This window comes from Austrofundulus limnaeus, unplaced genomic scaffold, assembly GCF_001266775.1.
Source record: "Austrofundulus limnaeus strain Quisiro unplaced genomic scaffold, Austrofundulus_limnaeus-1.0 Scaffold186, whole genome shotgun sequence".
Taxonomy (NCBI): Eukaryota; Metazoa; Chordata; class Actinopteri; order Cyprinodontiformes; family Rivulidae; genus Austrofundulus; species Austrofundulus limnaeus.
The window spans coordinates 262,758-271,484 of record NW_013952588.1 but is presented as its reverse complement, the minus strand read 5'-3'; positions in this window follow the sequence as shown (position 1 = coordinate 271,484).

Below are 8,727 nucleotides of genomic sequence, written 5' to 3'. Positions count from 1 at the left end.
TATTTGCTTTCTGGGAAAGCAAATAAATCTAAGTTTACCATAGTACCTTACACTGTCAAACTTGTTTTTAGGGGTTTAAATTGGGGTGGGTGGGACATAGTTTGGGGAGAGGGAAGGGGGGTTGCACTTCAACTCGCCTAGGGCACCAAAATGGCTAGAGCCAGCACTGGTTCTGGCCCACACAATGCGCTTACTGTCAGCCCAGATACCACAGAGAATGATAGACCTTTGGTGGCCCAGAGGTGGTCCATGCACCACCACATAAACCAAACCACAACTGGGCCAGTTGGCAGTAAATTGTACAAACTAACTCCGTAACAGATGTGAGGAAGCGAACACGAGTGGTCGTGGGAGACACAACACACTAACAGAAAACTGAAGACAGGGGACAGAGGCTGTGTCTCAGTTCAGGGGTTGTAACCGACGTAGACCGCGGCTGACGTTGGCTGTGGTCACAGTCTACGTGGGCTGTAGGCTGTTCGTGTCAGCTGCAGAGAAATACATTTAAAGCATTAATAATTTGGGTTTGGCTATCAGTACTTGTAACTGCTTTGCAATAAAAGTTTCTTCAGCTAAGTTGCTTAACCTACTTTGTTTGGTCTGTGATAAATTTCCAAACTCTGTCAAAAAAATAAATAAATAAACTGGTGTAGAATTAAAATAAAACCTCCGTCTTTGTTTTCCTGTTTAATTTGCTGACGGCACGATGAATTCTGGGATACCATCGGCCGCGGACAATACTCATATACAGCCTATGATTTCTAACTGGGAACTAACGAGGAGCGAATGAGAAACACCTGGAGGGGACACATGAAGAACAGGTGAGCATGGGCGGGGCCAGAGCAGAGACAGGCAGGAGGAAGTGCACAAAAAGCATCAAAGAAATCAGGAAAACCAAGAAAACATAATCAAAGAAAAATACTCAAAGAACAGACAGTGACAAGCTGAGCGTCATCTACAACAATCTTTGAGCACAGATTATATGAGATTCAATTCAGTTTATTTATATAGTGCCAAGTCACAACAACTGTTGTCTCAGGGCACTGTATGCCTAAAATAAATAAATCAAATAAAAAACAATAAATCAAAAGAGCAGACTGCGCCGAATCTTGGCTTCATCACAGTCTCCCATCCTGAGCAGTGCACCGGCAGCAGCGGAGAGGAAAAACTCCCCCTTAACAGGAAGAAACCTCCAGCAGAACCAAGCTCAGGATAGGCGGCCACCTGCCTCGAGATCATGTGTTACATGTTTCACATCTAGGGCTGCCACAAACGATTAATTTTATAATATTGATTATTTTTTCGATTAGTCGACTAATCAGATCATACGTTAATTGAATATAAAACATACAGCTTATCGCACCAGAATGCAGCTGCTATTATATAACCATCGTTAGATTTTAGCTATATGCTAACTAAAAATAATTGCTGTGGAAGGTAAGTTCTGCTCTGCAGATATTGCACAGGTTTCTCTTCCATTTTCTTAAAATGATCCCACACTTTTGAGCTCCGTTGTCAGGTAGCCATGATACCAGAGCCTGTCTGTATAATGTCTTGTGACGTCCACGGCCTCCAGTTACCACTACTGTGCATGTGTGTCGAAGACAGAAAGGCAGATGTGGCAGCGGAAGGTGTCAAAGCAGTTTGGAGAGAAAAACAAAGTAAAGAACAAAAAAAAAACCCAACAAAAAATGATTAATCAATTATTAAATTAGTCATCGATTATTTTAATAATCGATTAGTCGTCGATTAATTGACTAATCGTGGCAGCCCTATTCACATCATTAGCATAATGCTACTTTCAAGGTTTAACCAAAGCATCTATAACTCCTAATTAAAAACAGTAAGCGATGTGCTTCCATTCAGTAAATTTGAGATCTTTAAATTTGATGTGATTTTCTTGAAATCAAATGAAGTATTCTGTTCTCTCCAGCTAGTTTAATCTAATAATCTCAACAGAACAGCTTATCATGGCGTAGACATGAGTGGTGCTTGTGTTAACACCCATATTCATTGTTCAGTGCTGCTGTTGTGACTTGGAGATGATCTATATCAGTGTTAGTGACACTGATGAATGTTCATCAGTGTCACATTTTCAAATGAAATCAGCTGTCAGCACGAATGAAAAATGACCTCTTTTGTTTTTGGTGATAATGAAATAGTGTGTACGGTAGTTATCATGGGAAGAACGAGCTTTGTTATCTCCCGGTAATGACACAATAAAACAACTATCGCAACAAAACAAGCTTTGTTATTGAAAGGTAATGAAATAAGTAACTTGTATCTTGAGATAATGCCACAAAAAATCATTTTGGACCATGTTTTTTTTATTTGTTTCTGAAACATTTCAAAGGTAAATTAATGTTAAATAAATGTCCAAAGCAAACGGTCAACTTACCCAGTAGAAACAAGCAAACAGAAGTTTTAAAAAATGTCTTGCAGTACTAGTTGCTTTATAAGAAAAAAATGTGTTTTTAAGCCTGCCAAATTAAATTCCATTACAAAATATTACTGTCTGCCTACAAAGAGATGTTGCTTTATCACATGTAGTTCAGAGCTTTTTATAATCTTACACCCTTGGATAAAACATGCAGCAGACAAGTATTGTTTTGCTGCATGTATTATAATGTGGAACACATTGAATAAAATTAATATACAAGATAACAGCTCAAACAAAAGGGTTCATCACATTGGAGAATCAACACACCACCCCTGCAGGTTATTGTTTAGATCAACCAAGCATTACAGTCTTTTCAGGTTTTTTCAAAGATTTTTCAGCCAAAGACCCGATCTGAAGGCGCACTTGAGGGAAGCAAGTGTTATATTATATATATTATATTAGATAGCTCTGCCAACTTTTTGGATCACAAGCTCTCTGCAAAACCCAGTCAGTTTTGGTTCTACTCGTTTTTCCATCTTGCGTCCCGTTGCCTTCAGTAAAAGACAGCCCAATGGGAACTTTTTTCAAGTTGTAGTGTGTGCTGCATCCTTTTTCCCTTTTGGTTCGAACAGCTGCTGTAAGTGTAGAAGTTAAATCAAATCAAGTCAATCTTATGCATAAAAGAACCTTGTATGTTTTGATAAAAGCAGTGACATATTTTGGTACATTTGTCTGACCCAGTTTCTTAAGACTACTGACAAATGTCCCAACAGAATTTTTAAGAATGGTAATCAAAGCAATACTGTTACTATTTTAGATGCTACAGTAAAGTTTAATTATATTGTTGCACAACACTATAAGAATGTATTACGAAGTTAATGGATGTCATGATGCAGTAGAGCAGGATGAACACAACTTAAATCTTTAAACAATTTGGAGGTTTCTGCTGCTCATTCTAATAATGCAATAAATTAACTAACGTTAACAGCATAACAACATTTTCCTTCTTAGGCCTCTAAACACGTCAGTGTGTCAGACTTATATAAACTCACTAACCAGGTGACAGGTGAGACAGGTAAAACATGGGCCTCATCTACACTATTCTGTATTTTTTTAAACTTTTTAATTGTTTTGTCTACGTTTTTATGAAACCTGAAATATTCATGTTTCCAGTAGGTGGCGAGAATGTCTATATTGGGCGGGGCCAACCCATTCTCACTCCCAACTCATCACATATTGACACTTGGACCATTTGGACACATCGGGTAACACCCCCCCCCACCCCCCCACCCCGTGTCAGTTATTAACGAGATGAGGCGGAGGAGGAGGAGCGCATTGTTATATTTTTGAAAAGAGTAGGAAATGCATGACATATAACTGTCCCAGACCCTAAATTGAACTTCTATTAGCCCTATACAGCCTATCCATGACCTCAGTACTTAAAATTAACCATTAACCCTGATTTCTCTTATTAACCACAAACTACCACTACACTACTAACAAGCACTTATAACACTAAAAAATAAGTATTTAAATGGACAATAACAGCAGGTAAAAATGAAGTCTTAAATCTGTTGGTTCTGCATCTTTTTAAAGAAAATCTGTGTCCAGATGGTAAAAGAGAAAACTCTGTGAACAGTGGGTGGTTAAGCTCAGCTAAAATTGCTTGAGCTTTCTTAAGGGATCAATTTCTGTGGAGAATAGAGATGTTATTTAGTGAAACATTGGCAATTTTGCTGCAAAGACTGGCAATGTGGTGTATGAGTTTTTTTGTTTTTGTGTCAATAACCCATACCTAAAACCATAACAGCAAATAAAAGAAAAAGTAAGAACAGATTCAATAAAACATTCTCATAAAACTACTGTCTATGTTAAAATTCCTTAATTTATGAAAAAAGCGCATACGTTGGTGGGCTTTTCTTGCATACAGTATCCACATTTATCAAAAGAAAGTCTGTTGTCAGTTAAGGTACCCAGATATTTATATTCTTCCACAACTTCAACTACATGATCATTAAATTACATAGGACAGATGGCATTTTTTAAATAATGATCACTTCTTTAGTTTTGCTGGCATTTATAGCTAAAAAGGATGAATTACACCAGTTAACAAAATGTGTCACCACTGGGCCATGATCAGGGTCACCTGACTTTAAAAGAGACACAATTGCTGTGTCCAAAATGACAGGCCGGGTCCTCCGGAAGACCCAGACTACCCAGGTAGTCCCAGGTGGGCCCGGTCCTTGGTAGACCGGGAAGACCGGAAAAAAAGAGGCTGTGAATTTGGACGGTCTAGCCTCCCGTCCTTACCCCGGCGTACGTCATGTCACCTAGCAACTGTGACGACGCTAAACAAGCAAACTTAAATCAAAATTAGAAAAATATCAATATATTAGCATTATTAATACCTCAAAACTATAAAATTAACTTAAAGGTACAGTATCATTTGAAGAACTAATTGACCCGCTGTAGGTTCATGGTTTTTTTGCGTTTTTTTTATGATAAAAATATTTTAAAACATGTCCATACAAATGATAAAAGTATTAGAATTACAACCGCCATTTTTTTAAAGTTTATATCACCATATTTTTTTTAAACATATTCTTTTCTCTCGCTTCGTCCGCCATTACTAGCTTAAAAAAATCTCCGGTCGGGCCGCAATGCATTATGGGATATGCAGGGCCGGGAAGGATCCATCAGACCAATCCTTCAAATCGGGGAAAAGGAAGGACGTATTTGTCGGCCGCATCGGAGGAGTCTTCGCTTTTGGACGTCCTTCGTCGCGGCGCTGTGACATATGCAGCCGACAAATTCAACCTTCGGAGGACCCGTCCTGCCGTTTTGGACACAGCCAATAACGGACTTGTCAGCAAACTTTAAAATATGCCCTCCTCCAAACTGGCTCTGACACATGTTAGTGTATAAAAAAAAATAAAAGGGGGGGCAGAACACAACCCTGTGGAGAACCAGTGGAAGAGTGCAAAGCATCAGATAAAACATCATTGACCCTGATGTGTTGTGATCTGGTAGTTAAAAAAATCCATTAATAACAGACATGTGAGACCTGATTCAAAGTTGTTTATTTATGTAACTGAACAGAAAAGACAGAAATCAGAAAACCAGGAGACATAATACCAAGAAAAGATCATCAAAATTTCCACTTCGGGTGTAAACACAAACAAATCATCGGTTAGATTGTTTCATCATTGTTTTCCACCACAGAGACTGCTGGATATGGGCACCAATGACCCCCACAACCCTTAGATGAAGAAGCGGGTATGGGTAATGGATGGATGTTTTCAAAAGGTTGTGTTTTGGCCGTCTTAACAAATAACCACTAGCAGTGTTTAAAGAATCTTCAACTTGCTTTCAAAAACTACAGTTTTGGGACTTCTAAAATGCTGGAGTTTTTAAATGGAAGAGGATTAGGGCCACTGAAAAAATAAAATAAATGATAAAAGTTAGAATTCTGAGATTCTGACTTTTAAGCAACTCATCTGAGCTTACTCATGCTCACATCCTCTGCCGAGGTCCGAGCACCGAACTCTAAATCCATTCATGTCAAACTTTGCTAATTCAGTCATGTCAATAAACCTCTTAATTTCAGCATGTCTTCATGTGTTTCCAGGTTGAAATGATAATTTTAGCACATGATCTAAGTTTGACAAAATGTAAAAAAAACCACCTTTATATTTGTGTTTTTACAGCATAATGTACTGTAACTCAAAATAGGCTGCTAAGCATGGGAATAGCTGTTTCTTGTTTCTGTGAATCCATCACAAATTAAGTTTTTAAAAGTTACCATTAGGAAAACTTTCACAAAAAACTCAGTTTGTGTATGGGTAGAAGGTATACACAAAGCAGAAAATGACAGTTTTGAACATGCTGTGGCCTGAGGTGCAGATGAAGTGCCTTTCTCTCCAGTTCCTGGTTGCTTTTAATCTAATTTAAAAAATAATGACTTCTTTATTTTAAAGAAATATAATAAAAATATCTTAACGTGTTCAGTTTCAAAGAAAAAAAAAGGATGAGCTGTCAGACTGTATACAAAGCTCACGGATAAAGAAATCCTTGAAATTAGTTGTTTTGAAATCCAACAGCGAAGGGGAGCATCCTCAAAGCACATGAGATCAATCATTTCTCTGCCCATTCAGAAACAATTGTAAAAACATGCAGCTGTTCATTCGGTTCTCTCCGACCTCCTTTTGACCGTCAGCATTGTCAGAAACAGTTAGTCACTGGCACAGCTAACGCGGCTCATAATTAGCCTCAGGTTCAGGAAGTCAAAGTACCGCAGCTTTAATCCTGTGTGACTCACAGCACTGCAGGGCTTTAAGGGACTGAAAGATCCTCTTAACAAATTTCAGTGCAAAAGGTGAACAACTGCATAAGAAGGGCGGCTGTGGCGGAGTGGTTACGGGAGTCGTCCTGGAACCGGAAGGTCGCTGGTTCGACCCCCCCGTCCAGCCGTCTCAGTCGTTGTGTCTTTGGGCAAGACACTTCACCCACCTTGCCTACCGCTGGTGGTCAGAGGGTCTGGTGGCGCCGGTGCATGGCAGCCCCACCTCTGTCAGTGTGCCCCAGGGCAGCTGTGGCTACAGTGTAGTTTGCCATCATCAGTGTGTGAATGTGAGTGTGAATGGGTGAATGCCTGTTAGTGTAAAGTGCTTTGGGGTCCGGAGGGACTTAAAAAGCGCTCTATAAGTTCAGTACCATTTACCATAAGATGTTATTGGAAAGAAAAGCAACACTTTCTGTGGACTTTAGCTGTTGATACTGCTGGAGATACAGGTGTCAAGTTCAAGTCTACAATTTCATTGACTATTATACAGTTTATTACACTGAAGTAGTTTCTGAATAGATTTCACATGAATAAACCTTTATAAGCTGCAGAGAAGTGAGGACAGAACTAAGAACTGTTCTATTAAAGTCCTGTTTTCAATGTACACCATGTACTGTCAAATAATGATACTCTGTGTTACGCTAAAAAGTACCTTCACATAAAATAATAAAACTTAAGATGAGCATGTATTTTTGCAGGCTGTATTTATGGACTGTATCTCAAACGATACTTGGCAAAAGAGGACGTTTGGTTCTGGAACCCTTAAGCTGTGGTTATCTTTCACTAAATGTTGTCACGGTGAGGTTATTTGGTTTGTTTGGGTTTTGTGTTGTGGGGTTATTTGGTTGGGTTTTCTTCTGTCTGTCTCAGGTGTGTTCTGTTTTCTGTCATTTAGTTTGCCCTCCTGTTCCCAGGTGTTTCCACTACTCCTAATAAGTCCTTTGTGTATTTAAGTTGTGTTCTGTGTCTGTCTGGTGTGGGTGCATTGCCTGCTGTCGGGTCCTGCTGTTCTAGTGTCCGTGAATAATACTGTCTCAAGCATCTTTGTATTTTTTTCAAGAATCAAGTTTGTTCCCGAGTCTGCTACGTATGTTTTTTAAAGTCTTGAGCTAAGTTACTGCTGTCAAGCCCTGAAGATTTTTGGTTAATAAACTCATTTTTGCTTTTGATCTCTGTGTTCCTGCATTTAAGCCATCAACTCCAGAGTCCTTCCCCTTTGGGAGATCCCAATCTTGACAATTGTAAGACATTGGATCTCACTGACATTGTGTGTGATGTTCCTACTTGTATGGACATTTTCTACTCAAAAACAAACCTGCAGGAGGAGAAGGTAAAACCTCTACACAGTAGCTCACATTAAACAGAAACAACACAGCAAAAGCACAGCTGGCAAAGTGGATATTTATTTTCAATTGATGATTGAGGATTTGGAGGATGAAAAACTGATATTTCTATTGTCAACTAAAGCTGCGTTTCCATTGACCATGCAAATGCGCAAATTAGAATTTCGAAAATAAATTTGCTCAATGGAAACATGTCAATTTAGGAAGAGGTGGTTTTTCGGCCATATCGAAATTGATTTATTTCACAAAACTGCAATGGAAACACTTTTTTCTCTTCACTGTAGTCACGTGATCAAGAGCCAGCTGTTTCTACTGGTGAAAAGATGATGAAGAAGAAAACAGAAAGTAGAAGTAGTAGTGAAATCACCGAAGTAGTAAAAGAAAGTATTAAACACACCGACTACATTTTCCCAAAAATGTCGCATACATAGCCGCTCCCAAGTATGAGGGACTTGTCACTCGAAAGCCTCAAAAAGACGCCGACGTCTCCTCTGATGGCTGATGATGAGCGCTAGTGTCGTGGTAGTAACATGCTATGTGTTTACATCTATTGCCGCTATGTTTGTAATGAGTTATCGCGAGAACAAGCGTATTCACGTGTGACTTTAATAGCATTTCTTACTTAATGGAAACGCTGCAATTGCGAAACTGTGTTTTTCGAC